Below are 25,837 nucleotides of genomic sequence, written 5' to 3' on the forward strand. Positions count from 1 at the left end.
AAAATGGGAAAATATAATAGTTTTCAGAAAAATAAAAATGGCTCAAACATATAAAATAATGCTCAATTTCTTCATAAGAAAAATGTAACTAAAACTACACTGAAATACCATTTTTTCACCTAATAGATTGGCAAAAACCCAAAAAGTCTGATTATTCAATGTTGGCAAGTTTACGGAAATACATGTATTCCCCCTCTCTCTCTCTCTCTCTCTCTCTCTCTCTCTATATATATATATATATATATATATGGGGTTTTTTTAGTTGTAGTTGGACACAATAACTTTATTTTATTTACTTATTTTTATGTGGTGCTGAGGATTAAACTCAGGGCCTCGCACATGCTAGATGAGCACTCTATCCCTGAGCCACAACCTCAGCCCACATGTATTCTTACATATACATTTCTGTTACAACCTCTAGGAAGCACAACTTAACAATGTGGGGTTCTCGCTCAGCAGCAGAGCGCACGCCTAGCACGTGCAAGGCGCTGGGTTCGATCCTCAGCACTACATTAAAAAATAAACAAATAAAGGTATTGTGTCCAACTACAACTTAAAAATATATTTTTTTTTAAATTATATCTGTTACACTCCTTGTTCCAGAAATTCCACTTCTAGGAATTTACCCCAAACATACCTGCCTATGTACAAAATGATATCCATATAAGATTACTCAACACAGTAATTTTATAATAACAGAAACTGGGAAACAATCCATCAATTGGAACATTTTATTGCGGTGCTTTTATATGCTAGAACAAAAAGATTTCCAGGACATTTTGTTAAGTGAAAAAAGTAAGGGGCAGGAAAAGGAGTTAATGTTCCCAACATTAGTGTAAAATGTGGTAAGAGGGAAGAGAGGTGGGATAAGTATATTTATATATGTTTGTATTATTAAAATCCCCAGAAGGATATATAAGAAATCAGTAACATTTATAAATTATTGCAGAAGTCTGGAATGAGATGGAAAAGGTTATAAAGAAAAAAAGAAAAAGGATAAAAAGTCTCTTATCAGTTCCCAGGACCAAAAACAAAACTAATTGCAAGTACATACTTCAAAAGTAAAATAAAGAAAAAGGATAAAAAGTCTCTTATTTTACTTTTGAAGTATATACTTGCAATTAGTTTTGTTTTGTTTTTGGTACTGGGAACTGAACCCAGGGGCGTTTCATCACTGACCTACATCCCCAGACCTTTTTATTTTCAGACAGGGTCTTGCTAAGGTGCTTAGGGCCGCACTAAATGGAGGTGTACAGCAGAACTTTGGAGATGTGCACAAGAAGAAAAAGGGTACTAACAAGCAGAGAAATACCACATGGAAAGGCCATCCTTCAACTTGCAATGCTCCTACCTCAGCCTCCTGAGTCATTGGGAATACAGGCATGCACCACCACACAGCTGCAAATAGTTGGGGTTTTTTGAACTTTAAAATACTGTATCAGAATCAACAAAATTTGGTAACTCCTTTGATGAGAGGTAGGGAAGATGATAGGATCATTTAAAATGACTCTAAGGTTTCCAACATGATAAATCTAGTCATTCCTTACAACTTAAAAAAAGGAAGAATAAAAGAAAAAGGAAAAAAATCTGTTATTAACCAAAGCAAAAACTGGAAAAAGATAAAAGAGTAGGGGAAAGCAGCTCAATTTTGGACACATTGTACTAGAGATGCTATGTTAAAGAGTACAGTAGGATTTATAGTTCTTAGTAAAAATAGAGAAAAAAGAAAAAATATGTATAAGAACCTAATCTGTCTAGAAATTACTTGTTCAACAAAGTCAATTAACTGGGATGAACCAAAACCTAAACTAAAAGGTTATTAACTCAAAATGACAGAATAAGATCATTATCAATAGCCTCTTCTGACAGACATCAGGCTCTCACTAAGTTTATTTAAAACATTTCATTTTCAGGTTCATAACATATTAGAAATATCAAAAAGGACTGTCGGTATAGCTACCAGAAATTTAAGACCATAATCCTGTCTTCAAAGTACTCTTCAATGGAGGCAAAAGTCCCATTTTTCCAATATCTTAAGATTTGGTGAAATGGTTCCTCCTTCAAGAAGTTTTTCATGTTTGTTTAGGCATTCCTGAAAGTATGAATAGTATTCTGCTGTGTTTTATAATTTTTACACAAGCCTCTTTCTTCCTATTAAATATACATCTCTTGACAGAAGGAATATCTTTCATTGTTATATCTAGCCAGCACTGAACATAATTTCCTTGCACAGTATAACATGCAAACATCCATTCAACAATTATCCCATATTTCCCTTCTCTAAAGTAATGTAAATGAACTTTGCCACAAATCAAGTCTGCCTGCAAAAGTTATAATCATTTTTTACCACACACATTTTGGCACCATGTTAAACTAAGCTTTTGTCCTGGCTTATCACAAAAACTAGTGAGATAAGGAGTGATGGGAAGTAACAATTAATGGCTTTAATATTATTGGGTTTTTTTTTTTTAAACAGGAAACACTAAAGTTCCAAAATCAAACTGGGATGATGGCTGTACAAACCTGCAAATATCCTGGAAAACAATGAATTATACACTTTCATTGAGTAGATTGTATGGCATGTGAGTTATATCTCAAAGCTGTTTTTTAAAATGAGATATCTGCTATTATCCTCACTTCACAGATTAAGAAATTGAGGCTTGGGGGATTAGGGTTGTGGCTCAGGGGTAAAGTGTTTGCCTACCACGTATGAGGCCATGGGTTCGATCCTCAGCATCACATATAAATAAATAAAGGTATTGTGTCCAACTAAAAACTAAATATTAAAAAAAAAAAAAAGAAAGAAATTGAGGCTTGGCAAGATTAGGCAATTTGCCCATGGTAACATTGCTACTTAGTGATGAAGACAAGATAAAAACTCAAGTAGTCTTAACTTTTAAGGATATGCTAAACCATTATGCCCTCCTGTCTTGCTTAGAAAGGAACCTCACTCATCAAACAGCATTTTCAAATGCTTAAATATATTCAAGTCTTAAATGCTTGTCTTCTTCAAATTCCAACTAAGATTATAAAGACCTCACCTAGTTATGTTATGTCATAAGGCTAAGGAAGAAGAAGCAAATAGCTGAAAAGAAAGGTACTACAAAGAAAGAAGGAGGTAAACTGCTCAAAAGCTACAGCACAAGACCACATTAAACATTACTATTGCTTCATCATTATGATCAAAATTAGTGAACACATCTAATTCAGCTGAGCTGTGGGTAAATGCAGCCTCCTGGACAAACTCTGCCAAGACAAAGGTTTCTCAATCTTGACACAATAAACATTTTGGTCAGGTAACTTCTTTTTCTTATGGAGGGCTGCTCTATAGTGTAGAACATTTAGAGCCTCCACACCTGACTTCTACCCACTAGATGCAAATAGCCAATCCACTCCCACTAGATGCCAACAGCAAATTCACTCCCTTCTATTGGACACAACTAAAATGTCACAATGCCAAATTGTGAACACTAGAGATAGGAGAAGTAACATCAACCCAGTTTGAGAACTAATGGCCTAGACTAGGATAAAAATAATAAAGGGCCAGCCCATTGATAAACAGTATATATAATAAAGCACACAAGGTTGAGGGTATAGATCAGTGTAGTGCGTTTGCCTAACACTTGGGAGGTCTAGACTTGATCCCCAGTACTGAAAAAATAATGACTAGACAAAGATAAGAGTCTTGTAAGTCAGTCACCTCCCAAGCTTACTAAAATGGGGGGAAAAAAAAAAAATTCATCCCATGAAAACAAAATAAAGCTGGGGTAGGGAGAAAACAGCATACAGGGATTAAATAGAAACAAAGCTCATGTAGATACACCAGCCTCCAAAGTGTTTCTGAACACTTCAGCATGTGAGGCCTCTAACACTCTTGTAAAACATTAGCCACAAAAAGACACTAGAGATTAAAAAATAGAGCTGAAGGAGTCCAGAAATAAAATGCTCCCTTTGACTGATTTGAAGGAATATCAGTTTCCCATATAAGAAAAACTAAGTCCTCAAAACTACAGAAACTGAAATAAAGAGGTCCAGGTTGCCACCCCTGCCAATACAAATTCAATAAGAGTAAAATAAAAAATGGACCCACTCCAGCTATAAGGTCCATTTTTTATTTATACTCTTATTGGGACAGGATGGGACAGAATATTCAGACCCTATACAAAATTTATTTCTTCTGATTCTCAAATCCCCCCTATGTTGGTTGGTTCTGCCCCTCTTGTACCTATGTTAACACCAAATCAAGGGCTTTCAATACTCTCACATTGCCCTTCAGTTTTTCATAGTATAGTATAGTGGCTTCTCTAGTCATAGCATCAATCCCCCTCAAGGTGCCACTAGCTCCAAAATCTTATTCCTCTTCAAGTTCCACCTCTCAGGCCATCTCAGGTCTCAGGTAAGGACTAGCTCAGTGGGAGGGCAGGGAAGTGGCACCTGGGGTGTCAGTAGCAAGTAAATGAAATCATTGAAACTAAAGTTATGTACTGAAAGTAACTGCCCCTTAATAAGCATATGAATAAATGTTTACTTTCATTCATAATCAAAGAAATTCCAACTCAAAACAAGATAGAGGTTCACATATCCAATTGGCAAAAAATATAAAGTTAAAGTCCAGTGTTGGTGAACACATAACAGACAAACATTGCTGGTTAGTGTAAACTGTTACAATCTAATCTCAATTATGGTACCTTTTTTTTTAATATTTATTTTTTAGTTGTAGTTGGACACAATTCCTTTGTTTTAGTTATTTATTTTTATGTGGTGCTGAGGATCGAACCCAAGGCCTCGCATGCGGCAGGCAAGCACTCTACCGCTGAGCCACAACCCGAACCCCAATTATGGTACCTTTTACAATAAAATACTCTGATCATTTTTAAATAATGTTGTTCTATATGTGCCTGTAGCATTAAGGAAAAAAAGCAAATCAGAGTACAATGCAATAGTATAATACTGTATGTATAATTTTTAAAAATAAACATTATGGAATTTTACACAAGTTTTGGAAGGAAAAGTAATTTTTATCTTCACTTTTCTATACACTGTAAAGTTTAACTATATGTGTATAACTTTTAAATTATATAATTTTTTCAAGTACTCTATTTCCCCAACTTTAACCACCATTCTTTGCAACAACTGCCTCCTGCAACCAGTCCCATATCTAAAGGATGGCTGAAACTGCCTGGGAGAATCTGAGTTAGTAAGGGATATATCTTTGGACATGGGTCTTTCCTTTAAAAATCTTTGCTTACTTACCTAAAATCACACCTATGCAATGAAAGAAGAGAAAAAGAATCCCTAAACTACTGACTAAGGAACCACAACCTCTTATAGGTCCCTAACTATTCTGAGATACTAGTCCTGGTTATAGCTTTTCTTCCTTATTATCATTTGTATATCTAATCTTAGTTAATTGCACTTTCTCACATAAAAAAGAATAACCTCAACTACCACTGAAGAGAAGAGGGGAGAAAGATTGCTCCTTTTAGAACACATTAACAGCAAAGGTCCTACTTCTCTGGCCTGCTCAGCTCCCATCACTTTGATATGGGTTGCCAATCACTACACTTCAATGTGTCTGGGTGTCTTGGTCCTGTTTATTGTATTGGGGTTGTTTGTATAAGAAGGCTTAATACTTGTTCATTTTCACTGAATCAGTTTACAGCATTCTCTGTCAAAGAAGAGAGAGGCAAGGCAGAGTGGAGTATTCATAGGCTCAAAAGATGCTTCAAAACAGTTTCCTAGTTTAATCAGTCTTTCCTCCACACTCCTTAGCTGACTTTTAAGGTTTATACAACTAAACCAAGAATGTCTAATTACAGCTATTAATATCTAATTAATGGGATATGATAACTATTATAAAGATTTTTAAATATCTCAGATTAATGGCTTTAATTTTTAAGCTAAACTTTATTCATCTGAGTTTTATCATCATAATTTTCTCAAAAGGCATAATCACTCTGCCAGTGCAACTATTCTCAACACAGCAAACTTATTCTTAATCCTGAACTAATTGGCAAGAAAGGTTTATAAAGCTTTTTTCAAGTATTGGAGAAAATGGTAAAAATCAGGGAGTTCATAATAGAATACTATGAGAAAGAACTGACCTCTACTCTGTAAGGAGTCAAAATTGCAAATCAATTGGCAGCTTAAGTTTAAAAAATAAATACATTCTCGGAAAAAACTACTAGTTTTATTTTTAAACTAAGTATTTTTGAAATTTTTAACATTCCCAAGCAGGAATACACAAACCAAATAAAAATGCCTATTATAAATTGAAGAGACAAATGACTTGTATAGCAAATTCAACTTAAAATTCATATACAAGCGGGGCACAGTGATGCACACCTATATTCACAATAACTGGGGAGGCTGAGGCAAGAGGATCCCAAGTTCAAAACCAGCTTCAGCAAATGAGCAAGGCCCTCTGTAACTTAATAAGACCCTGTCTCAAAAAATAAAAAGGGCTAGGGATATAACTCAGTGGTTAAGTGCCCTGGGTTTAATATCCAAAATATATATAAATAAATAAAAGTCACATGCACACAATATCTTATGATAAAATACAGTTCAATACTAACCTATGCAGATTATTCCGGCTTACAAGTTTCACAAAGAAAAAAAAAGTCACGTCAATTGGTGTTACACAATGAAAGATCAAGTAGCTCTAGGAGACAGAGACATCTAAGAGGTAATCTTGTAAAACAACCTAAATGTAGTGAATACTAGATAGAAATTGTTAAAAGCCTCTGTCCAAAACAGATGGTTAACCTTGAAGTTTTACTTTTTGTTTGAATGAATGAAGAGGATAGAGAATAATGTGTTGCCTCACAAAGATTTTAAATATTGTTAAATCCTGAATAAAACAATAATGACCACCAGGAGATCTAAGGGCTGTCCCCAATTTCACCACATGAATGACCGTATCCTTAAATAAATCAATTAATCTATAATCTGAACCTAATTTCTCCTCTATAAAATAAGAACTGGAAATCATCTTTTTGTTTCCTAGTAGCTCTAACACTAACACAAATTTATTCTTTTCTAATGTTATACACAATATGTGTCATCCAAGAGTCTGTACCAAATAAGAGTGAGCTTCCCTATTAGTTATAAGCGAACGGATTTTTAAAAAGAACTAAGGAAGCCAAAAGACAGTCCACATTTGCCAAGGGAAATAAGCAGAAAAAACACAGGCTCCCAAAATATTCCCTTCCTCAAAAAGTAGTCTTGCAGCTGCATTACCAGAGAAAGCCTTGTGTAATACAGGGTATCACTTCATTTTAGGCTTAACAAATTATTGATAAAGTTTAGTCCTCAAAATATTACAATTTGTAACAATTTTAAGATTAAAAATTAAAACAACATTTGTCCAACAGCAGCTCAGTAGAACCTTGGTACAAATAACCTTAGTACAAACCAACTCATCACAAGAATCACAATATTCACATATCTCCTCTAATTCTTAGGGAAAACTGGGACCAGGGCTCCTAACTAGAGAGAAATAAAAATAACAAGAGTTAATAAAAGCCACTGTAAAAGCCAAGTTAATACCAAGAGAATCAACTTCTCAACTTCAACCAAAAAGAGACAGTTCTAAAAAAAAAAAAAAAAGACAAACCCTACCATCTCAACTAAAATATACCTAAGTAAAACACAGCTAAGAAATGGTCGAAAATTTTCAACCATGAGAAAAAGTCCCTGCTTTAATAAAAAAGTGCACTATATGTGTGTGTGTATATATACATATATATTTGTAAATTTACAGTATGTACAAATTTTACTTTAAAGAAATAATGTTCTTAGAATATATATATATATATATATATATATATATATATATATGTATTTTTTTTTTTTTAAGTTGTAGATGGACACAATACCTTTATTTTGTTTTTCATTTTTATGTGGTGCCGGGGAATGAACCCAGTGCCTGACGCATGCTAGGCAAGTGCTCTACCAATGAGCCACAACCCTGGCCCCTAGGACATGGTTTTTTATAGTTAAGTTTTAAGTATGTATCTTAACTTTCACCTACGAATTCACCACTATAAAGTTTAATTAGGTTTTCTGTTTTCACCATGAGATGCAAGACTAATTGTTCCACAAATTGAAGTGCACACACAGTACTCATTTTATTGTCCCTAAAAATACTAACATCTGACATGTGGATTGCATAGAAAAGAAGCTCCTTCGAGGTCCATGTTTGTGTTTTTAACTTTTCTATTTGACTAGTACTTGAATTTAATATAGTAAATGTTCCTTGGAACTTAGTGTTAACTGAGAACAGTGATTATATTGCCATTCAGGATTTAAATGATTATGATTTATTTACAGCTCACCTCCTATATATAAACCAAGTATGTTTTAAAAGGTTATTAGGAAGACATACAGGATTCCTCAACTCTCTCAAGTCCGCAGCCAAACTACAAAATCAAAGGCTGTATCCAAAGCTTCCCAAACTATTTAATACATAATACACATGGATAGGGTCATTCGGGACACCACTGCCCATCCATCACTTCGAGATACAAGTGTGAGAGAAGAGTTCTTAGAAAATAAGAATTAACCCTTTCCTAGTAAGAATGGTTAAGGCGAGTGTGGAGTGGGTGGGTAAATGGTCTTTCAAACCCTTCCCGAGCTCACACCATCCGCGGGAAGGAACGCTGTAGCGTGCAGTACTGAAGATGAGGTGCCGCGTTACAGGGTTCAGATTCACCCCCTCAAATTACAGTCGGGCTGCTCAGAGCCAGCTTTAACGTACGTACCCAAAACCCACAGCAACAGCACAAACAGGCTCCTCTCCGGACCCAAAACTTTCAGTGTCAATGAAATAACGGTGCAGAAAGGCGAACTATCCACGATCGCACACCATTTTCACTGCCGTTCGATCCTAACTCAAAGCGAGAATCCAGTTGTCGCCTGGGAGGAGTCACTTCACGCCGGAGCTGGGCTCTTCCTCAACTAGGTCCTCGGATTCCCCCAGCAGCAACCGAGAGGCGCGGTTAGCGCGCTTTATCTCCCGCGACTGGCAAGTAACCGTGTAAAAATGTCACTCTATCCGCCCGCGTCCTCCACCCGGAGCGGGAGCCGGGCGGCGCGCGGGGACCCCGGGAGGAGGCTAGAGCGCCGGCGGCACCGACCCGCGCCCCCCGTGCGCCCCGCGCCCGGAAAGGGGAAAACCCGCCCGCGGGAGGATTCAACAGGAGCACCGCGCCGCCCGCCTGCCGCCCGGGAAACAGCCGCCCGCCGGCCGGCAGGGCGGGCGCGGGGGGAGGGGCGGCGGCGGGAGGGCGCGGGTGCGGGGCCACCCGGGACCCCCGGCCGCGCGCAAGGTCACCGCCCGCCGCTGGCGCCCGGGCCGGAACCTGGGCGGCAAGTTTAATTTACACGGGTGCCGCAGAGCCCGCGGCGTGGAGAGCGCGGATCCCTCCCCACCCCCACCGCACAGCCGGCCCGCGCCCCGCGACCCCCGCCCCGGGCCGCCGCCCGGCAGCCGGCCACTGCAGCCCCCGACGCCCGGAGGCGAGCCTCGACTGGCAAGCTGGCTGGCGGCGCTTCAGCCCCGACACACACACACACACACACACACACACACACACACACACAAACACAGAGCCGCGGTGGCGGCCGCTGAAAAATGGATCGCGGCCACGGGAGACGAGAGACATTTGCTTTCCGTTAACTGAATTGTTTCCTACCTCCGGGTGTCCGACTCGCTACTCCTCTCACTCCGCTGCTCTCCGGGATCGGCCGCCGCCGCCGCCGCATCCAATCGCCTCCTCCCCCCTCCCCTTCCGCAGCCAGCCCGGCCGTTCCTCCTCCTCTCCGCTTCAAAATGGCGCCAAGCGCTCCTCGGCGGCTGCTCCAATCGAACCGCGGCGGACAGCACCCGGGGGCAGGCAGAGCGCGGCGTGGGTGCGCAGCGCCCCCTGCCGACCAGATGACCCCGCGCGCGTACGCCCGCCTCCGGGCTCCGCCCCGCCCACCGAGCGCGCGCCCCTCCTCCGCCCCGCCCCTTCCGCGCGCACGCACACCCATCGGGGCGCGCCGCCGACGCCGACGCCGTGGCGGCTGTGAGATGGATAGCGGTCGATGTCTTCTCTACTTCTGAGGCTCGCTAGACTTCTGCAGAAAACTACCTAGATTGTTATTTATCTCTAACTTGTTGGATAAAGGTTGGCCGTCTTTAAAGCATTGACATTGTGCTGTGTAAATAAAATTGGTATTATTCACTACTTTGCATCTTTCTTGGTAGTTCTGACCTCCTGATCTCAGAATGCATAGTGTTTTTCCACATCGTAGGTGTTACATTTTTTCTAAATCCCTCCGGTTTCCGAATGGGAGGATTGTCTCGTAAGCGGCAGGAGAAGGGGGTGCACAGTAATTCAACCTGTAACAAAGCAATCCATTCCTTCCAATTGTCCTTATTTGTGGGAGAAGTAATCTGAAGACCACAGGGATGCACTCCAGGAGGTGGGTTTCTTGCCCGTTAACCTCCTGGAGGTGCCTCTCCTCCAGATCCGTCATCACAGCAGATCAACTACCGTGGGGCAAGTTTTTGTCCCCAGCCAGTCCCCTTCCACAAGTGAAAAAAGGACTGCTTTCTCTTGCCTCCATTAATACCATCCCTTCTGTGAGCAAGTGTTCCCTGATGTGAAGTATTTGGTTACGAGAACTGTTCCAGAGAGAATATGTTTCAACAATGAACAAACAAAACAAAAAGTGAACTAATGGATTACAGCAGGATATTTATCATTTTAAAGAAAAGATAGGTAATACTGATACATAAATAAATGTTATTGTGGTAGGAAAGACGTGTCACAAAATTCCATCCGGCCAGAGCACTTACACTATTCATTTCTATCTCAATGAAGTCCCCTGGACAATTCTGCTTCATTCTCTTCCATACTCTTACAAGACCTGTGTTAACATTTACACCATTTGAAATTTTGAGATCAAATACTATAGGATTCAATCTACCATACATTCTTTAAGTTTTTTATTATTTTTTGTAGTTGTAGATGAACGGAATGCCTTTATTTTATTTGTTTATTTTTATGTGGTGCTAAAGGATCTAACTCAATGCCTCACACATGTGAGACAAGTGCTTTGCCACTGAGCCACAGCCCCAGCCCTCTTTAAGTTTTCTAATAGTGCTTTCTGCCCCCCTTTTAAAAATTATCTCAGGAACTTCCCTTCTTTACATCACTGTTCCATCAACATAAGTATTTCTTGAAAGGAGATAGTAGGGTGTATAGATCTAAAAAGAAAAAAGAAAGAAAAGAAAAAGCTTTTCTCTGGCTCTTTGATTGTTTTCAAGATTGTTATCTTTCAATTCTCAAACCTCCAAAAACAGGGAGCAAGAAAGTTTCAGAACAACAGAATGAGAGCCAGGAAATTTTGACTGAGTTGTTTGAGCTGTTCTCAGCCCTTATTCCCAACCCTTGGCACATAGAAGGTGTACAGTAAATATTTTTATTGAATGTATGAATTGTTTAGGAATGTCATTCTTACATACCTTTAGCCATTTCAGGGCTCCCTGATTTATGTGTGGCAGTGATTCCTGAAATAGCTAAAGGTATTGTGTCAACTTCATGAACAGTTTTGCCAGTTTCACCAGTAACCCTCTATTATAAAATTTGAGTTTCAAAAAATGGACCCATATTGCCCACCTCAGGTTGGCAACACTACAAGACTGAACCATGAAACAGTCTGCAGAAAGGATATGACCTTCAAAAGAGTAGCATCTTAAGGCTCAATGGGACAAATATCTTTAGAACAGAGAAGGAAAAATCTCTAAAGGCTCAATGAAGCATTGTTTCTCATGAAAGGTATACTTTTATATGATAGCAAATGGACTTGCAGAAATTGAAAATATAAAACTTCACTTAAGGTTATATTTTTTTTAGGAAAACTGAAGTCTGAAATTGATATTAAAATAAAAATACCCTTCTATATTTGAGGATTTAAAAAATAACTAAGTTGAAATTCACCAGAATAAACATAATTGGGTATTATATAATTTAGAACAATTGAGAACATGAACCATTCAAAACTCAGTTGTGTCAAGCGTGGTGGTACACACCTGTAATTCCAGCTTACAAAGGCTGAGCAAGGGGATCTCGAGTTCAAACCCAGTCTCAGCAACTAAACGAGACCCTAAGCAACTCAGTGAGACCTGTCTCTAAATAAAATACATAAAAGGTCTGGGGCTGTGGCTCAGTGGTTAAATGAGTTCAATCCCCAGTACCAAAACACAAACAATGTTGTAAATGCTTTCTGCCCTGAGAGAGATTATGTAGGAATGCTATAAAAATGCTTATATTACACAAACATTGGTAGAGTTATCTTTGATCATGAAAACCTCACATCCAGTTCCCATCTGTAGTAGTTTTCTATTGCTTCTATAAGAAATTATCATAAACTTGGTAACTTAGAGCAATACCAAGGTACTACCTTATTGTTCTGTAGCTTAGTAAAAGTCTGACATGCTTCTCAAAGGGCTAAAATCAAGGCGTCAGCAGAGCTGTTGTCCTTTCTGGAAGCTCGAGAAGAGTTTCTAGATTCCTTTTCCATCTTCTAAAGGCTCACCACACTTCTTGATTCAAAGCCGAGACCACAGCATCTCTCTGACCCTGCTTCCATTATCACATCTCTTTCTGTGAATCCCTTCTGCCTCTGTCATCCACTTTTAAGACCCTTGTGATTACATGCCCCCCAGATAATCCAGGATAATCACCCTAATTTAAGATCAGCTGATTAGTATCAGCTGATTAGCATACTTAATTCAATCTACAACCTTAATCTCCCTTTACCATGTAATGTAATATGAAGCCAAAAGTTCCACAGATTAGAACATGAATATCTTTGGGGAGCCATTACTCTGCCCATTACACAACTCATATTTTGGCTACCTAGACTTTTTTTTTTTTTTTTTTTTTTTTTGGTAGGTTAGGTAGTTATGGTCAAGAGGTTGGGAAGTTGGAAGGCATCAGGAATGTACATAGTTGATATGAAGAGCCCTAAATATACCTCCATTGCTCCTACCAAGTTTTGAACATGGCCAGCTACACTAGAGCATGGTTTGCAAATAATAGTAAAACATTTATCAGATGTAGTAATGCATGCTGGACAACTCATTAGTAAATGAAGAGACAAACACTATTACCTAATCGATGTAATTCGAAGGCCACTTGGTCCAAAAATACGAAGACTGCCAGTTTGCAATTGGGCTAAAATTCTCACTAGATAATTCCTTAGGTTAAGGCATTGGCTCTTCAGAAAACTTGCTATAATGTGGTTGTATTACTTGGAAAAGATAACACTTACTATCCATTAGCAGAGACCAAATCCAATAGGAACTAATTTTGCAGTACTTTAGGCATTAGGCTATCAAATGAAGCATGGTGATCACCTTCTCTGAGCCCCTGAAGTTAGTCCTCCATTACACTGGAAAGCCACACTGCTATCATAAATACAATGTGAAGTATGTATGCAATTTAAATATTTTCATTTTAAGAAGTAAGATGAAATTAACTTTAATTTGGATGGAGGATACTAGAGATTGAATCCTTGGATATTTTACCATTGAGCTACATCCCCAGTCCTTTTTTTTTTTTTTTTAGACAGGTTCTTGCTAAATAGCTTAGGGCCTCACTAATATGCTGAGGCTTCCCTCAAATTTGTGATCCTCCTGCTTCAGCTTCCTAAATCACTGGGATTATAGGCATATGCCACCTTGCCCAGCAATTTTAATATTTTTAGGGAACACTGTATATTCAAAATATTTTCATTTTCACATGCAATCAATATAAAAATTTATTAATGAACTATTTTCTTCTTTGTTTCTATTGTGAATTTTACACATATAACATCTCAATTTACATTAGTCAATACTTCAAGTGCACAGTAAACACATGTATTTTATAACTTTCTACTGGACAACACAGTAGTAGATTCTGGAATCCCCAGTCAAAAATGCTATTTATTTAACAATTTATAATAAATAACCAACTGTTTAATTGTGTATTTTTTGCAACTGTTGAAGTTTGTTAAAGATTATGCTAATACCAGTTAAGGTGCTTGCATTTAAATATATATATGCATAAATGCATATTGTGTGTATAATATATGTACATATGCTGTATTTTATATAGCAGAAACATGTCTATGGATATAGTTATTTTATGTTCACATTTTTATTTTGACATAGAACACCAGTTAAGGTGCTTGCATTTAAATATATATGCATGGGCTGGGGATATGGCTCAAGCGGTAGCGCGCTCGCCTGGCATGCGTGCAGCCCGGGTTCGATCCTCAGCATCACATACAAACAAAGATGTTGTGTCTGCCGAAAAATAAATAAATATTAAAAATTAAAAATATATGCATAAATGCATATTGTGTGTATAATATATGTACATATGCAGTATTTTATATAGCAGAAACATGTCTATGGATATAGATATTTTATGTTCACATTTTTATTTTGACATAGAACAAAGACTAAGTTTCATATTTGTATCAAGTATGACTGGTTCATCTATGTAAGAAAACAAATGAAGAACTGGGTTTGTGGTTCAGTGGAAGAGCACTTGCCTGGCACATGTGAAGCACTAGGTTCTATTGTCAGTACGACATAAAAATAGATGAATAAAATAAAGGTATTGTGTCCATCTACAACTAAAAATTTTTTTAAAAAGAAAATAAATGAAGATTAATTTAAGCAATAGTATGATTAGTCACTAGAACTAATTCTTGACAAGCAGTTCAACTTAAAACCAGAAGCATACTTACAATGATACATGTCGGGGTATGTGTTACTGGAGATTGAACCCTGGGGTTCACATGTGCTAGGCAATACCTACCACTGAGCTACTCCAGCTCTTTTTTTTTTTTTTACCAAAAGAGTTCTGTCTTGTAAAAAGGCCAAAAATATCAAAAAGATTTTTCAGTTTCACACATTTGTTTTAGGCAAGCAGTCTTTTTTGGTGGCAGAGTGCAGTAAGCCACTCAATATTGAACTAAGTTTGTATCACTTTTTATTTAAATTAAATTGACTTCTTCATAGACATTTTTTAATTCTTTATTTTAACACAGGAATTTTGTCTCTTCTAGCTATGCTATTGAGTACAAACAAAATTTTGATTCATTGTACACAATTGCAGCACAACTTTTCATTTCCTTGGTTGTACATGATGTAGCATTACACCATACATGTACAACCAGAGAAACTAAAAATTGTGCTGCAATTGTGTACAATGAATTAAAATGCATCCTGTTGTCATATATACCTGATTAGAATAAATGAATAAATAAATTTAATTTTTTTTAAATTAACTTTATTCAGCAACCAGCAGATGGAGCTGTTGAAAAAATGTTGACATTACTTAAAAAAAAAATTTTTTTTTCTGAAATAAAGCTAGCTTACAGGTACATTTTAGTTTTTTGCTATACAAATAATGTGCTCATTTTAGATAAATCTGGCTATTCAGTAAAGATTAGAAAGGAAAAAAATCACTCATACTTATACTACTAGAGAAAATGACCTTTAATGCCTTGATATACATCTATCCTGAATATATTCTTCATATATTTACATGTACATTTTATTTTGCAAAAGTTATGTTTTATGATATTAATTATAAAAATATATATATAGATATGCTCTCTCCCCTAAGTTACCCAGGCTGGCCTCAAACTTGGGATCCCCAGCTATGACTTAACCCTTTAGTTGATAAGCGCCAAGGAGGAAGGAGGAAGCTCAGGAAATGACCATAACAACCTTATAGAGCTGTACCAATGTACCAAATAATCAGCTCTAGAAATCCTAGTAAGAATATACAAGGATGCACAAAAGTAGGAGACTCTTGTGAAGGAATATGGGTGGCTTGGGAATAACATAGAGGGGACACTTATCATTATATTAATACTTGGTACCATAAATACATACTTAATATTTTAAAAATTAGTTTTAAGTAAAATATCATTAGAATAGACAATATGATTGATGTATGTACATTCCATGTATGTATTATATATCAAAATGCATTCTGCTGTCATGAATGACTAAAGAAAAAATAAATAAAAATTTTAAAAAATATATCATGAATAACTTTCAGATGAATAAATATATGTCTACATTATTATTTTTAGGGGCTATATACTAGTATTCCATTGTGTAGATATAGTATAATTTATTTAACAAACCTGTACTGTTGAACAATTGAGAAGTAAATTAGAACAGATAGAATATATTTAAATCCATGAGTTAATACTATATTCTAAAAACCAAAACACTTAGTCACCTTTGCAATAATAATAAGCCAAGTCACTATTTTGAAAACTGACAAAGGGAAAGAATTAATCATTTGCCCTACCTGCTTTACATAAACTTCAGTAGAGCAGTAATAGTCCACCTAAATACATGAAGAAAAAAAATATGGCATTACAGTATCATCATTTTTTAAACACTTATAAAAATAACTGATCTAGATATTGAACTTAAACATCTGGTTGAAGAACATAGCAGCATGTTGTTCTAATTTACCATAAAAAACCTCACCTTAACCTTATCAAGCCTCTAGATGCAAGTACCAATTTACAAGAAATCCAGAGATGCATGTCCTGGTTTCTTAAACAAATAAATTCCAACGGGAATGAGAAAAGGAGGAGGAAATCTAAGTATTAAAATAAATTATCCCATTAACTAATTGCCATGTGTATATATATTTGGATACTGGTTCAAGAAAATAAACTACAAAAAATAATTATGACATTTATGAGACATTTGAAAATTTGAACACTGGACATTCAATAACATTAAACAATTATTGTTAAACTTTTAGTCCAATAATGGTATAACGGTTATGTTAAAAGTTTTGACTGAGGGCTGGGGTTGTGGCTCAGCAGTGGAGAGCTTGCCTAGCATATGCGAAGTGCTGGGTTCGATCCTCAGCACCACATAAAAGTAAAAAGGTATTGTGTCAACTAAAAAATATTTTTAAAAAAGTTTTGACTGAAATGGAGTACTCTGTTTCTTAATGTGGGCATTAATCACACAGTGTGTTTACTTTGTGAAAGTTTGTGTGCCCCACATTTTATGAATGTATATTACATTTCAATATAAAATATGAAAATATAAATACAAGTAAAAACAACAGCATATATAAAATGATGTTTTTAGGAAAAAGAACATGGTAACTAGGATTTAGCTCAATGCAATACAGATGTAAGGAAAAGCAGATTGGGTATGTGAAACAAGTTGATCGCAAGTTGATAATTACTAAAACCAGGTGACAGACACATGATAGTACATTATGTTCTCTGTCTACTTTTGTATATATTTGTATACAGTTTAGGCTTTTTAGTATAAAGACTTGGGAAATAGGAAAGACGGTAGAATGAATTGGACATAACTTTCCTATGTTCATATATGAATACACGACTAATGTAACTCCACATCATGTACAACCACAAGAATGGGAACGCTATACTCTATGTATATATAATATGTCAAAATACCTAACTAAAAAGGAGCAAATAAAAACTTTTTAAAAGTATAAAGATTTTTAAATTTTGGTACATATTGCAAAACTTCTCTTCGGTAAATTTATCCCAACTTTTACTTTGCCAGCAGTAGGAATTACCACCCCCACACAACCAGCGTTAATATGATTTTATAGAACATAATTTGGGATAATGACATCACTAAGTATTTTAATTTATCGACCAATTAGTATGAGTTTTTGCATGGCACAATGTTATAAAGGAAATTTTAAAGATTAATATGTCTCGGGATAGTAGAGGATAGGAAAGGCAGCAGAACACAACAGACACTAGTATGGCAATATGTAAATCAATGGATGTGTAACTGATGTGATTCTGCAATTTGTATATGGGGTAAAAATGGGAGTTCATAACCCACTTGAATCAAAGTGTGAAATATGATATGTCAAGAACTATGTAATGTTTTGAACAACCAACAATAAAAAATTTAAAAAAAAAGATTAATATGTCTCATGATTCCTTCGTGAAAAAAATGAACATCTAATGTTCAGAAACAACCTGAAATCAATTAGAAAGAAACCTAATTAAAAATGAGTTAGGACCTCTAAGTAAACAGACTTACCTAGAGTACACATACAATATATCTACAAACAAAGTCAGTGTCAGATTGCGTAAAGAGTGCATTTAGGGGCTGGGAGCATAACTCAGGGGTAGAGCACTTTCCCAGAACTGCAAAAAAGAAGAGAGCACATTTTGATATTCTATGAACCTAAGTTAGATCCGAACCCTACACTGGGAACACTGGGCAAATTACTTAACCTTCCAAACATTCATTTTAAACATCAATAAAACATAAATAATAATATTAGCCACCTTTCACAGGTGTTGTGATCATTCAAAACATTATACGGCTCCAAATACATTTCTTGGCATGTCATCATCACTTATTAAGTGGAAATTATTATTAAATTTCAAAAGTAAGTAATCTTTTTTTTTTCTTTTTTTTTTTTTATTGTTGGTCAAAAGTAAGTAATCTTATCTCCTATAACAAACCTCTTTAAAGTAACCTACGGTGCTGGGGATGTGGCTCAAGCGGTAGCGCGCTTGCCTGGCATGCGTGCGGCCCAGGTTCGATCCTCAGCACCACGTACAAACAAAGATGTTGTGTCCGCCGAAAACTAAAAAATAAATATTCTTTCTCTCTCTCTCAAAAAAAAAAAAAAAAAAAGAGGGGGGGGGGTTTAAAAATAAATTAATAAAATAAAGTAACCAAATATCACTGTTTACTATATTTGATGCCCAAGGTAAAGAACAGGAATTGGTAACCTTTCAGAGATGGTGCAGTAAGCTTTTTCATTCGATTCCTTAGCAGGGAAGTTGCAGTTCCTTTTTATGGCATGGGTGTATTTGCAGGGCTCTTTCATTAGTAGGTTGCTGAAGGCACTGCTAGCATTTCAAAGGCATTCCTTTTGAAAATGCAATGCTTTCAGTAGAGGGGATGCTCAGGAAGAGGAGGCAATGCTCAAATCAACCAATAGTTTAATTAGTTACTGTGGGGGGAAAAAAAGGGATGAATTGACTGCCAATAGAAGGAGACAAACCAGAGGCTGGGCTCCTGGACAAAAGTCAAATACACAACTGACTTTGCCCAAGATCCCATTTCCATTCCTTTACCTCATACCCCTCCATATCCACACAATAGCCTTCTCTTTCCAGCCCCATCCCTTTCTAACAAAACCCTCCCAAACTTCCAAAATGCCATTCTAGTCTTGCTATTTCCCTGCTTCCCTTCCCTTCAGGTCAAAGCCCAAACTCCATTATAGGTTTTACTCTGTTTGACCCTTACTGCAGTTTATTTTTCAAATATAATAGATGGACAGCCTGCTTTAGCCACATGCAAGTCTCTCTCTCTTGCCTCCTTGACGTTGAATGTTTTGTGACTTTCTCCTCTAAAAAAACTTGGAGACATTCCTCAAGACACAACTCAATTGTTTCCTTCTTTCAGAAGCCCATGAGATCACCAGCTCAAGTCAGGCAGTCCTTTGACAATCTTTGCCTACTACCTTGGTTATTCATATCTCCATCAACATTACTTTGCTAATTAATGTTAGCAGTGGCTTTTCACAATTAGTGACTTATAATTATCATAAAGAATATTAGAAATGGGTTCTCAATGGTGACATCAAAAGTATATAAGCAAAAATATTTTGGAGACATTCCCCACCTTTACATGAACAAGTGACAGGATAGAGAGTGAGAACTGTAGCCCATATCCTTTAGGATGTCACTCACCCATGGATCAGGAGAAATTCCAGTTGTCCCATGCCAACTATGAAGATAAATAGAATTCTGCTTCTGCAAAACTATTGCATCTGTCTCAAAAGACCTTTTCATGCAAGGTAGTGGTTAGAGCATTAAAAGGACAAAGAACTGGTCATCTAGCTTACTGATTAGGCACTATAAACTCTTCTGTGTTGCCTGCCAAACAAAAGTGGCCATTTAATAAATGTCTATAATGAGACAGAAACTTGCTCTCCAGGGTACAGGGAGAAGGTAAACTTTACGAGATTCTAACAACTGAAAACAACGGTTACCTATCAAGAAAAGAATCTTTTGAGAGTTTTGGTATTTCATCTTAAGAGTTTGTTTAGGTTAGTGCATAACAGAAATAGAGAAGACACATGGGGTCCTAGCAGGGGGGATCTTAGTGTTATCTCTCCATAGTATTAGCTGATTGCCTCATCTCAACTGTCATGACCTTACCATGCTAAAAGGATGAATGGTTTCACATTTATAAACAATTGATTTTGCCATTGCTTAGATGTCAAACAATCAAAACTGTGATTATTCTCCCCAGGATGACATCCCAAGAATGAAAAAAAGGATATGACTGTTGAAATGTATACTTATAAATGGTAAATAGTATGTTAAAATGATAAATAGTATGTTTGTTTTATCACAACAAAAAAAGGAGTAGATCAAAGACATGAACATAAGATCTAAAATTGTAAGATTTTTCAGAAGAAAACAAGTAAATAGGCTACATCCAAATTAAAAACTACATCATATGATACAACCAAGAGAATGAAAAGGCAGCCACAGAATTGGGGAAAGTAATTGCAAGTCACATATCTAATAAGGAGTTTATATATGTATATGTATATATATATATATATATACATATATATATATGTATATATATATATATATATGGAGTTGTAATATTATATATATTTATTCTAGATATTATACATATACATATATATTCTAGGTATTCCTCAACTCAACAACCACAAAAAGAACAACCCAGTGAAAAATGGACAAGGACTTACTAGACATTTCTCCAAAATAAGATATATAGGCCAAAATGGACATGAAAAGATGTCCGTATTAGCCCATATAGTGACACATTTCTTGTGATGTGAATATGTCTCTAGAATTCATGTGTTGGAAACGTAAACCCCAATGTAAACCCCAATGCAACAGTGTTGGAAGATGTGGCCTTTTAGATAGTTTTAAGTCATGAGGGATCCACCCTCGTGAATGGATTAATGTTATGAATATAGCTTTCTGGAATAGGTTTGCTGTCTTCTGCTCTTCTGCCATGTGAGGATGCAGCAGGAAGGCCCACACCAAAGGCCAGCACTTTAATTTTGGTCTTCCAAATATCCCAAGCTATGGGAGAATAAGTGTTCTTTATAAATTAGCCATTCTCAAGTGTTCTGCTATAGCAACACAAAACATACACCTTTAATCATTAGGGAAAAGAAGAAATTATAATGATATATCACTTTTTATCTATTAGGATGTCAAACATCAATAAACAGAAAATAAGCAAAGACAAGAATATGGAGAAATCATGACCCTATACATTGGTGGGAATACAAAATGGTGTGGTGGTTATGGAAGACCATATGACTCTTCCTCAAAAATTAAAAATTAATTTTCCATAAAACCCATTAATTCCACTTCTGAATGTATACACAAAAGAATTGAAAGCAGGGTCTTGAAAAGATATTTGTATCCCTGTGTTCATAGCAGCATTATTCACAATGACCAAGAGGTGGAAGCAACCCAGATGTTCATCAGTGGATGAATGGGTAAACCAAGTATGATGTAAAAAGAAAGGACATCCTGCCACATGTTGTAACATAAATGAAACTTGAATTTGTTATGTTAAGTGAAATAAGCCAGTCACAGAATATAAGTGTATAATTCCACTTACATGAAGTACCTAGAATAATCCTATTCCAGGCAGAATCAGACAGAGACTGAAAGTAGAATCCTCCTGGCTAAGGGCAAGAGAAGGGGGAAATTGAAGTTGTTATCTTGTGGGTGCAAAATCTCAGTTGTGCAAGATGAGCATTTGTAAAGATGGTGCTGGTGGCAGCTGTACAGCAATATAAAAGCACTTAACACTACTTTAAAAAAAAAAAGTCAAGATGTATCCAGTATGGTGGTGCACATCTGTAATCCCAGCAACTCTGGAGACTGAGGCAGGAAGATCACAAGTTCAAAGCCAGCCTCTGTAACTCAGTGAGACCCTATCTCAAAATAAAAAACAAAATGATTGGGTATATAGCTCAGTGATAAAGGTCCCCTGCATTCAACCCCTTGTTCCAAAAACAAACAAACAAACAAAAAATGTTAAGATGGTGAATTTTATGTTAGATGTATTTATCACACTTTTCCAAGTCCTAGTGACAAGAAAAGCTGGTTAGGAAAACAGAAATTTTCAAGTACTTGGATAGAAAAAAAAATGCTGTGAAAGAAATTAAATGGAAAAAGGGGATTAAACTTTAAAATATTTTCATCTGAAAGCAGCAGAAAAAAATGCTGCAGAAATGATAGAGAAAAGTTTCTGCTACTGATTTGTATCTTCCATTAACTTTCTTGGGGAAGGGAAGAAGGAGGCTGCTCTGCCCTGGAAATCTTGGGGATCTCATTGTGCATGGTGTCTACCCTGATATTTTACTGTGAGTGATGGTTCATAGCCCTCCAACCTCTGGCAGTGAAGACAATGAATATTTTAAAGGAGGCTTTGCCTTGTCACATGAGCTGTAAATTATTCTTTTTCCCTTATATTTATTTATTTTTATATGTGGTGCTGAGATTCAAATCCAGTGCTTCACACATGCTAGGCAAGCGCTCTACCACTGAGCCACAACCCCAGTCCCAAGCTATAAATTATTCTTAAGAATCAAATCTCACAGCTGGGCTCGGTGGCACACGCTTGCAATCTCAGTGGCTCAAGAGGCTGAAGCAGGAGGATGGCAAGTTCAAAGCCAGCCTCAGCAAAAGCGAGGCATTAAGCAACTCAGTGAGACACTGTCTCTAAATAAAATACAAAATAGACCTGGGGATGTGACCCAGTGGTCAAGTGCCCCTAAATTCAATCCCTGTTACTCTTCCCCAGAAATGAATCAAATCTCACACTGTTTTTTAAATGTCGGTAGAAAGAGAGTGCTTGCCTAGCATGTGTGAAGCACTGAGTTCACTTCTCAGCACCACATATAAATAAACAAAATAAAGTCCACTGACAACTAAAAAAGTATTTTAAAAATTTTTAAAAAAAGAAAAAGCATTTTAAAAGCACTGAAAAATGATCAGTCATCAGGAATTCATCCATCGTCCTCGGCCGGTGAGCCTTCTGGGTCCTGCAGTGTGGCAGAGCCTGTAGAAACCAGAGCCTGGATCTGCGAGTTTCTGGGAACTTTCAGGGACACTTCAAATCTACAGAGTAGAAACCTCAGATCCACACAGCTAGATGGGAAGACACACAAACAAAATGAAAAAACAAGGGAATAAAGTGCTCCAAACAAACCAAGCTGCTCCCATCGAAGAAAGGTCAGAGAAGGAGTTCAGGATGTATTTAGTAAAACTGTTCTACGGCTTAAAGAATTGTATAAGAGAGCAGCTACAGGAGTTAAGCAGTAAAATAACAGATTCGCTTCAGGAGATGAAAGATCACTTCTGTAAAGATACATTAGAGGTCCTGAAAAGAAATAAAGAAGAAATCCTGGAAGTGAAGGAATCACTAAACCAACTTAAAAGTTCAATGGAAAGTATCACCAACAGACAAGACCATTTGGAAGACAGAACCTCAGGCAATGAAGACAAAATATAAAATCTTGAAAATAAAGTTGACCCCACAGAGAAGATGATAAATTGCGTGACATTCCCTCACCCAGACACCATGCCTGAACAGCAACTGCTAAAGCCAACCGAGTGGAGCTACTGTGACTACTTCTGGGCTGATAAGAAGGATCCCCAAGGCAATGGCACGGTGGCTGGGATCGAACTGCTGCTCCAAAAGCAACTGAAGGGCAAACAAATGCAGAAAGAAATGTCTGAATTCGTCCGAGAGAGGATAAAGATTGAAGAAGAATATGCAAAGAACTTGGCTAAGCTCTCTCAGAACTCCTTGGCTGCACAGGAGGAAGGGTCCTTGGGAGAAGCCTGGGCCCAGGGGAAGAAGAGTCTGGCAGATGAAGCAGAGGTTCATCTCAAGTTCTCCGCCAAGCTTCACAGCGAGGTAGAGAAGCCCCTAATGAACTTTCGTGAGAACTTCACGAAAGACATGAAAAAGTGTGACCACCATATTGCTGACCTCCACAAGCAGCTCGCCAGCCGCTCCGCCTTGGTGGAGAAGGCCCGGAAAGCCCTCACAGAGCGGCAGAGAGACCTGGAGATGAAGACCCAGCAGCTGGAGATCAAGCTGAGCAACAAGACAGAGGAGGACATCAAGAAGGCACGGAGAAAGTCCACACAGGCTGGTGATGACCTCATGCGTTGTGTGGACCTCTACAATCAGGCACAGTCCAAGTGGTTTGAAGAGATGGTGACCACCACTTTGGAGTTGGAGCGGCTGGAAGTGGAGAGGGTGGAGATGATCCGGCAACATCTGTGTCAGCACACACAGCTGCGGCATGAGACAGACATGTTCAACCAAAGCACAGTGTAGCCTGTGGACCAACTGCTTCGAAAAGTGGACCCGGCCAAAGACAGAGAGCTGTGGGTCAGAGAGCACAAAACGGGCAACATTCGCCCCGTGGACATGGAGATCTAGACCGCTTGTGCGGCCCCGGGGGTCCTGCCCAGGAGAGGGGCTGGGGGTCCCGTGGAGAGGGGGTGGTGGCTCCCGCTGGGTGAAGCTGCCCTCCCACCCACTCTCCTGTCCACTGAGGAGAGAGGAGAGAGCTGGCAATTCCAGAAGGGTGATCTGGATGGCTCAGCTGGGGAATCCCAAATATTCCCAGGCCAAGAAGACAGACCTGAAACCCCGCCCTTGTCTCCAAGACTGAAGTCCCCCCAAACCCCGTGCTGTGCTTGTTGCTCTGAGAACAAACTGAGGCTGGAACTTTGTGGCCCCTGCTGAGTTCCATAGGGGTGGCCGACACACACTTGTGCCCTTGGATGCCCCAAAGCCCATCCTCCAGCTGGTCCCTTTATCTCCGGGCTTTGGAAGATCAGAGAAGGGCTGTCTCCTCCTCCAAGCCAATGTCAGGGTCAGAATCATGGATAGAAGGCGCCGTCAGCTCAGCCTGCACCTAGAATCCTTTACGGCCCTCACTGTTTTTCTCATTGCATTCTGGGAGCCCAAATCTGGCTTTTCTTGGCCACTTTTCATCTCCGTGGGTCTTGGGAAGGCCTGTTTTCTGTCTTCCCTGACCAACCCTGCCCAGAGAGGTCAGGATGGAACTACCTCATTTGGCAAATTAGCCCCAACCGCAGCATTGAATCATGGATCCTATCAGGCCAGGCATCATCTCTGAAGTCTCTGGAAATCCCGATCCCTCCATTCCTCAGCTGCTTTCTAAAGGCCGTCCCCACCCCCACCCTGCCACCCCTGCCCAGCCTCACTAGAGGGAGTTTTCCAAAGTTCTCCACCCACCCGTGAGACCTCCTTCAGCTGTGTGCATGTCTAAAAGCTTTGAGAGATGGAGATGAGCCAGAAACCACATGGGGTCTGTCTCCCATGGTGTCCTGTCCAACACTGGGCTACCCTGACCCCTGCTCTCCCAGGCTGCCTACCAAGGGCTTAATAGGGCTAGGTCAGTCGCACATGAGAGACAGGTTAGGGCAAGTCTTTGTTAACTCCATCTGCTTATGCATGATAGGGTTTGGACTGCTGTCCCTTGTATGAGCATTGCAGACTCTCTCATTGCTATCCAGGTGTGTCCTGCCACCTGGGCCTCCAGCTCCTCCGAACTTTCCAGAGCCCTGCACGGAGCCTCGCTTAGTACCAGCACCTCTCTTCCTTCTGTCCATCCTCCCTAGAGAAGCCTGAGGCAAGCATAACTTGGGAAGCTTTTCAGCACTACCCCTG

General features: G+C 38.4%; 1 protein-coding gene and 1 pseudogene across 7 annotated transcripts in view; one reads left to right on the plus strand and one right to left on the minus strand.

The window, feature by feature from the left end:
* Pds5b (PDS5 cohesin associated factor B) overlaps positions 1-9,823 on the minus strand; it is a 197,850-nt gene extending 188,027 nt beyond the window's left edge. For all 7 annotated transcript variants that reach the window (XM_071611551.1, XM_071611550.1, XM_071611549.1 and 4 more), the window contains exon 1: positions 9,699-9,823. The gene's annotated coding sequence lies outside the window, so the exon portion shown is untranslated. The remainder of the gene's footprint in view (positions 1-9,698) is intronic.
* Positions 9,824-23,664: 13,841 nt separating this feature from the next.
* On the plus strand, positions 23,665-24,577 carry LOC114087479 (growth arrest-specific protein 7 pseudogene; annotated as a pseudogene).
* The last annotated feature ends 1,260 nt before the right edge of the window (positions 24,578-25,837 follow it).

The sequence above is a fragment of the Marmota flaviventris genome, chromosome 4, assembly GCF_047511675.1.
Source record: "Marmota flaviventris isolate mMarFla1 chromosome 4, mMarFla1.hap1, whole genome shotgun sequence".
Lineage (NCBI taxonomy): Eukaryota > Metazoa > Chordata > Mammalia > Rodentia > Sciuridae > Marmota > Marmota flaviventris.